General features: G+C 42.3%; 1 non-coding gene across 1 annotated transcript; it reads right to left on the bottom strand.

Annotated features, from left to right (window-relative positions):
• Positions 1-2060: 2060 nt before the first annotated feature.
• On the bottom strand, positions 2061-2221 carry LOC129028596 (U1 spliceosomal RNA). Its single transcript, XR_008499369.1, has one exon. It is a non-coding gene; the product is annotated as a U1 spliceosomal RNA (small nuclear RNA).
• Positions 2222-8214: the final 5993 nt, after the last annotated feature.

Genomic DNA, 8214 nt, shown 5'->3' with positions numbered 1-8214 from the left:
TAATCCTTAAAGGACATGTATTTGAATTTTTCAGATGGTTAGAAACCTGAATATACCAATCAAAGAAAACTGCTCCTTACATGCTATAGATTTAGTTTTCTTCCTGTACTAAGATGTCTTTTAGATATAATAAATTTGTTAAAGCCAAGAGCTCCTATGGAACGAAGTTGGATGGGAGGGGGGACATGGAGTAGTCAGATAACTCTTGTAACAGAGACGCCACTCTTGCAGATATTGACAACTATTGGGCCAATAAAACTTTTAGCAAACATTGGAAAGACAAGATATGAACAACTTATCATTGCTGCAGTCTCAAATATCAGGAAATACCATTATTCTCAGGACAATAAATAGACAATAAAAAAGACTCACAGACCAGATTAGCTGTCCAAACAGGGACTGGATCCTTATCAACATGACCCAACAGAGATTGTCCCCAGAAATTCACTTCATAACATCAAAACCAAAAACCCACACTGATGGCAAAAAATAATGATGCAATAATGAGAGAGAGAGAGAGACTTGTCCTATAGCCATACTTAGTGGGTAAAAGCCAAAGAGCTCAATTTCTGCTCATGATACTTAATAGAACAGAGGGAACATGAGCCAATAGCTCAGTGGGTTCAGATCTGCACCAAGTGCCTGTTGGATGTAGGATTCTACTGTCTCCAATAATATGTCTCAGATGAACTAATTTTTTTTTTTTTTTTTTTTTTTTTGAGACAGAGTCTCGCTCTGTCGCCCAGGCTGGGGTGCAATGGCCCGATCTGGGCTCACTGCAACCTCCGCCTCCCGGGTTCACACACACCACCACGCCCAGCTACTTTTTTTTTTTTTTTTTTTTGAGTAGAGACAGAATTTCGCCATGTTGGTCAGTCTGGTCTCAAACTCCTGACCTCAGTTGATCAGAAGTAGGTGAGGTCAGAAAACATACCCTGGGAGAGGCTGGCACAATGCCCAGAACTGCCATCACTAGGCCTGGGGTTTTCTTCTGTAGTGGAATACTAGTGTTCATGTAGTGCAGAGACAAAACCAATTAGATACTTCTGGGAGTTAAAAAGAGATGAATTTACAGTGCCATTTAAGAAGGGGTTTTAGGGAATTTGCCAGGGTACTGACGCGTGTGAGGTGTAAATCGCAGGTTGAGAGAGAGCTAAGTATTTTCTGTGCATGAAGGTGATACGGGAGGGCCTGAAGAAAGAGGGAGGGGGAGGACACTGGCGCCAGAAATAGGAAAGGGCTGCTTGCGGGTGGGAAGGATGGGTCGGGGTGCTATCTAGAAAGTTGCCTGGCAATGGATGTAGGATGTGGAAGCGAGATATCAAACAAGAAGCTGTCGCTTAAATGAAGTCTGAAGAAAGACTAGATATGTAAGCAGCAGGAGATAGTCGGGAAACTGGACCCGGCTCCTCATAAAACTTCCCGCCTTATATTTCAGGGAAGATCGCAGCGCATTTAGGCCAAGACATGTGAGACTGCGGTTCTGACCTGCGGGCCTCAATGAATTGCGTTAGGGCACCTGGGCTCCGGGAGAGCCGTTCCCCTCCACAAAGTAAGCGTGTTATGTCTACAACCCAACGGGGACACTAAGAGCCCCAAAGGCCCTGCTTTCTTCCCAAAGAACAGCGCCCGTCTGCGTAGTTTGTACCTGGCTCTATGAGTGAGAACACATTCATCGCTAGCACAGAAATCCTACAGACTCCTGTAGGGACTGCAGTTAGAAGCAGAGGCTGTATAAAAGGTGACTGGGTGCTAGGGAAAAACACGAAGATTTTTACAGATTGTGAGAACCCAAGATACTAGAGACCATGAACCAATCTCTGCAGAAAACAGCCCCACCTAGAAACGGAAAAGCTGTGCGGCCTTCACGCTAGTTACCTTGTGTTACAACAGCTGACGCTTCTTATTTCTCCTCCTCCTCCGGCCGAGTCGACATGTTACTTCCTATTCCCCAGCCTTTCGCTGTAAGAATAACACCTGGGACGCAACCCAAGACACAAAGCGACAAAAGAAAAAGATAACTGTTGGCGTATAGGCTACTTTTTAAAGCACAAAAAAATCAAGTGAAAACGCGAACGCAGTCCCCCACTACCACACATTACGCAGTCGAGTTTCTCACATTTGGGGAAATCGCAGGGATCAGCAGGTACGGAGTGCAAGCAATAAGCATCCTGGAAAAACCACTTTCATGATCATGGTATCTTTCTTAACAGGTAAGGATGAGCTCCTGTACCTCCGCCCTGCCACAGCCTCATACACCTCACCCTTTACACGCAGGGTCATCAATTGCCCCGCGCATCCCTAGCCCTCCTAGCCCTGACACACAGCTGGAACTCTCAGGTGCGACCAGCGGTCCTGAACCCGCTCCCACCACGGGAACTCCTTCGTGGCGAAGCAGCAGGCGGGGAAGCAGCAGCCCCTGCGCTGCCTCATCTACATAGAAGTCGCCCTATCCGTGATGTCACCGACAGTGCCTTTCCCAGTCTCCGTCTGCCTTTCTGCCGTTCAGCCGACCAACCCACTGTCTCAGCCGGCAAGGGGAAATGAAGTCTGCCTCTCCCTTTTTTCCCTCCCGCCCCCGCATCTGTTCTCGCCCAAAGAAGCTTGTCCCTAGCCTGAGTTGTGGAGCAAACTTAGGCGGCCAGATGGAGCCTGGGCACTCTTCTTCAAATAATGGCTTTTAATTCGCAGACTATAACTTTTAGGATTAGAAAAGAAACTGATTCTCTTCACGTCCTTATCCTTGGGAAGTAGCATCCCGCTTGAAATTGGAAGCTGTTTAACATCAGAGAGAAACCATATTTATGAAAGTAAAGAGACTGCTCAGATGACTGCAAACCAGCCTTCCTTACTGATTTTATCACTGGTAATGTTATAAAGATAGTTGTACAGTTTCATGAATCTTGTAGTTTTTTTTTTTTCCAAATTCAGTATTGTAGAAAAATATGCTGCCCGAGAAGAGATGATTGGACACATGGTGTTGGACTTTGTCATCTCTTGCACAGCCATCTCCAGACCTTAGTGCTTACCTCATGTTAGTTTTTTTTTTTTTTTTTCCAAGTGAGAGTTCACTTTTAATACACACATATAATACAGACATCCAACTGCACAAATGTAGAAAAGAACATGAGAGGAGTGCACAGCTGAGTAGTAAGCATCCACTCCTGCCCCTGGTGTTCAAGGCCAGCCTGATGGTCTCCAGCTAATGTTCTCTCTGCACATGCAACACTTGAGCCCAGCAGGAGCTGAGCACATACCACAGACCACCACGTTTACACCTTTGCTCTTGCTCCTCCCTCCCCTCAGAAGTTCCCACCCTTCTCTCTTCTGGTGGAATTCCTACTGTGACTTCAAGCCTCCTTCTCAGAGCCTTCTGCCTTTTCTATTATTCTTGTCATATTTTTCCTTTATTGTAGTTACATGTATGCTGGACGCATCTTCTTCAATGAAACGTAGACTCCTTGCATGGAGGAAGTGTCTCCTTCCTCCTCTTTGAGTCCCTGTGGCCCTAGCACAGGCTGAGTTGAATCGTAATTAAAGTGCTCCAGGTCTCCTCATCATTTCCCCTGCTGTCTTCTATTTTTATCCCATCACCTGTAGGAACCGTGTTGGAAGAACTAACTGCTAGAGTTTCTCCAAAATATCACTGCCAGTGGCAGTCCCATAGCTGTCTTGAGTCCACCCTGCCTCTTCACGGCCCATCCCCAAGTCCGGGTCACGGTCATTTCTCACCTAGAAGGTTGCAATTGCTTCTTTTTTTTTTCTTTTTTTTTTTTCTTTTATTATTATTATTATTATCATCATTATTATACTTTAGGTTTTATGGTACATGTGCGCAATGTGCAGGTAAGTTACATATGTATACATGTGCCATGCTGGTGCGCTGCACCCACCAACTTGTCATCTAGCATTAGGTATATCTCCCAATGCTATCCCTCCCCCCTCCCCCCACCCCACAACAGTCCCCGAAGTGTGATGTTCCCCTTCCTGTGTCCATGTGTTCTCATTGTTCAATTCCCACCTATGAGTGAGAATATGCGGTGTTTGGTTTTTTGTTCTTGCGATAGTTTACTGAGAATGATGATTTCCAGTTTCATCCATGTCCCTACAAAGGACGTGAACTCATCATTTTTTATGGCTGCATAGTATTCCATGGTGTATATGTGCCACATTTTCTTAATCCAGTCTATCATTGTTGGACATTTGGGTTGGTTCCAAGTCTTTGCTATTGTGAATAATGCTGCAATAAACATACGTGTGCATGTGTCTTTATAGCAGCATGATTTATAGTCCTTTGGGTATATACCCAGTAATGGGATGGCTGGGTCGAATGGAATTTCTAGTTCTAGATCCCTGAGGAATCGCCACACTGACTTCCACAAGGGTTGAACTAGTTTACAGTCCCACCAACAGTGTAAAAGTGTTCCTATTTCTCCACATCCTCTCCAGCACCTGTTGTTTCCTGACTTTTTAATGATTGCCATTCTAACTGGTGTGAGATGGTATCTCATTGTGGTTTTGATTTGCATTTCTCTGATGGCCAGTGATGGTGAGCATTTTTTCATGTGTTTTTTGGCTGCATAAATGTCTTCTTTTGAGAAGTGTCTGTTCATGTCCTTCGCCCACTTTTTGATGGGGTTGTTTGTTTTTTTCTTGTAAATTTGTTGGAGTTCATTGTAGATTCTGGATATTAGCCCTTTGTCAGATGAGTAGGTTGCAAAAATTTTCTCCCATTTTGTAGGTTGCCTGTTCACTCTGATGGTAGTTTCCTTTGCTGTGCAGAAGCTCTTTAGTTTAATTAGATCCCATTTGTCAATTTTGGCTTTTGTTGCCATTGCTTTTGGTGTTTTAGACATGAAGTCCTTGCCCATGCCTATGTCCTGAATGGTAATGCCTAGGTTTTCTTCTAGGGTTTTTATGGTTTTAGGTCTAACATTTAAGTCTTTAATCCATCTTGAATTGATTTTTGTATAAGGTGTAAGGAAGGGATCCAGTTTCAGCTTTCTACATATGGCTAGCCAGTTTTCCCAGCACCATTTATTAAATAGGGAATCCTTTCCCCATTTCTTGTTTTTGTCAGGTTTGTCAAAGATCAGATAGTTGTAGATATGTGGCATTATTTCTGACGGCTCTGTTCTGTTCCATTGATCTATATCTCTGTTTTGGTACCAGTACCATGCTGTTTTGGTTACTGTAGCCTTGTAGTATAGTTTGAAGTCAGGTAGTGTGATGCCTCCAGCTTTGTTCTTTTGGCTTAGGATTGACTTGGCAATGCGGGCTCTTTTTTGGTTCCATATGAACTTTAAAGTAGTTTTTTCCAATTCTGTGAAGAAAGTCATTGGTAGCTTGATGGGGATGGCATTGAATCTGTAAATTACCTTGGGAAGGATGGCCATTTTCATGATATTGATTCTTCCTACCCATGAGCATGGAATGTTCTTCCATTTGTTTGTATCCTCTTTTATTTCCTTGAGCAGTGGTTTGTAGTTCTCCTTGAAGAGGTCTTTCACATCCCTTGTAAGTTGGATTCCTAGGTATTTTATTCTCTTTGAAGCAATTGTGAATGGGAGTTCACTCATGATTTGGCTCTCTGTTTGTCTGTTATTGATGTATAAGAATGCTTGTGATTTTTGCACATTGATTTTGTATCCTGAGACTTTGCTGAAGTTGCTTATCAGCTTAAGGAGATTTTGGGCTGAGACAATGGGGTTTTCTAGATATACTATCATGTCATCTGCAAACAAGGACAATTTGACTTCCTCTTTTCCTAATTGAATACCCTTGATTTCCTTCTCCTGCCTAATTGCCCTGGCCAGAACTTCCAACACTATGTTGAATAGAAGTGGTGAGAGAGGGCATCCCTGTCTTGTGCCAGTTTTCAAAGGGAATGCTTCCAGTTTTTGCCCACTCAGTACGATATTGGCTGTGGGTTTGTCATAAATAGCTCTTATTATTTTGAGATACGTCCCATCAATTCCTAATTTATTGAGAGTTTTTAGCATGAAGGGTTGTTGAATTTTGTCAAAGGCCTTTTCTGCATCTATTGAGATAATCATGTGGTTTTTGTCTTTGGTTCTGTTTATATGCTGGATTACATTTATTGATTTGCGTATATTGAACCAGCCTTGCATCCCAGGGATGAAGCCCACTTGATCATGGTGGATAAGCTTTTTGATGTGCTGCTGGATTCTGTTTGCGAGTATCTTATTGAGGATTTTTGCATCAATGTTCATCAAGGATATTGGTCTAAAATTCTCTTTTTTTGTTGTGTCTCTGCCAGGCTTTGGTATCAGGATGATGCTGGCCTCATAAAATGAGTTAGGGAGGATTCCCTCTTTTTCTATTGATTGGAATAGTTTCAGAAGGAATGGTACCAGCTCCTCCTTGTACCTCTGGTAGAATTCATCTGTGAACCCATCTGGTCCTGGACTCTTTTTGGTTGGTAAGCTATTGATTATTGCCACAATTTCAGCTCCTGTTATTGGTCTATTCAGAGATTCAACTTCTTCCTGGTTTAGTCTTGGGAGGGTGTATGTGTTGAGGAATTTATCCATTTCTTCTAGATTTTCTAGTTTATTTGCATAGAGGTGTTTGTAATATTCTCTGATGGTAGTTTGTATTTCTGTGGGATCGGTGGTGATATCCCCTTTATCATTTTTTATTGCATCTATTTGATTCTTCTCTCTTTTTTTCTTTATTAATCTTGCTAGCGGTCTATCAATTTTGTTGATCCTTTCAAAAAACCAGCTCCTGGATTCATTTATTTTTTGAAGGGTTTTTTGTGTCTCTATTTCCTTCAGTTCTGCTCTGATTTTAGTTATTTCTTGCCTTCTGCTAGCTTTTGAATGTGTTTGCTCTTGCTTTTCTAGTTCTTTTAATTGTGATGTTAGGGTGTCAATTTTGGATCTTTCCTGCTTTCTCTTGTGGGCATTTAGTGCTATAAATTTCCCTCTACACACTGCTTTGAATGCATCCCAGAGATTCTGGTATGTTGTGTCTTGGTTCTTGTTGGTTTCAAAGAACATCTTTATTTCTGCCTTCATTTCGTTATGTACCCAGTAGTCATTCAGGAGCAGGTTGTTCAGTTTCCATGTAGTTGAGCGGTTTTGAGTGAGATTCTTAATCCTGAGTTCTAGCTTGATTGCACTGTGATCTGAGAGATAGTTTGTTACAATTTCTGTTCTTTTACATTTATTGAGGAGAGCTTTACTTCCAAGTATATGTTTTGGAATAGGTGTGGTGTGGTGCTGAAAAAAATGTATATTCTGTTGATTTGGGGTGGAGAGTTCTGTAGATGTCTCTTAGGTCCGCTTGGTGCAGAGCTGAGTTCAATTCCTGGGTATCCTTGTTGACTTTCTGTCTCGTTGATCTGTCTAATGTTGACAGTGGGGTGTTAAAGTCTCCCATTATTAATGTGTGGGAGTCTAAGTCTCTTTGTAGGTCACTCAGGACTTGCTTTATGAATCTGGGTGCTCCTGTATTGGGTGCATATATATTTAGGATAGTTAGCTCTTCTTGGTGAATTAATCCCTTTACCATTATGTAATGGCCTTCTTTGTCTCTTTTGATCTTTGTTGGTTTAAAGTCTGTTTTATCAGAGACTAGGATTGCAACCCCTGCCTTTTTTTGTTTTCCATTTGCTTGGTAGATCTTCCTCCATCCTTTTATTTTGAGCCTATGTGTGTCTCTGCACGTGAGATGGGTTTCCTGAATACAGCACACTGATGGGTCTTGAGTCTTTATCCAATTTGCCAGTCTGTGTCTTTTAATTGGAGCATTTAGTCCATTTACATTTAAAGTTAATATTGTTATGTGTGAATCTGATCCTGTCATTATGATGTTAGCTGGATATTTTTCTCGTTAGTTGATGCAGTCTCTTCCTAGTCTCGATGTTCTTTACATTTCGGTATGATTTTGCAGTGGCTGGTACCGGTTGTGCCTTTCCATGTTTAGCGCTTCCTTCAGGAGCTCTTTTAGGGCAGGCCTGGTGGTCACAAAATCTCTCAGCATTTGCTTGTCTGTAAAGTATTTTATTTCTCCTTCACTTATGAAGCTTAGTTTGGCAGGATATGAAATTCTGGGTTGAAAATTCTTTTCTTTAAGAATGCTGAATATTGGCCCCCACTCTCTTCTGGCTTGTAGGATTTCTGCCGAGAGATCCGCTGTTAGTCTGATGGGCTTCCCTTTGATGGTAACCCGACCTTTCTCTCTGGC

The sequence above is a fragment of the Pongo pygmaeus genome, chromosome 1 (assembly GCF_028885625.2).
Source record: "Pongo pygmaeus isolate AG05252 chromosome 1, NHGRI_mPonPyg2-v2.0_pri, whole genome shotgun sequence".
Lineage (NCBI taxonomy): Eukaryota > Metazoa > Chordata > Mammalia > Primates > Hominidae > Pongo > Pongo pygmaeus.
Note: the sequence above shows the minus strand (reverse complement) of the source record. Positions and strands in the feature narration are given on the sequence as shown.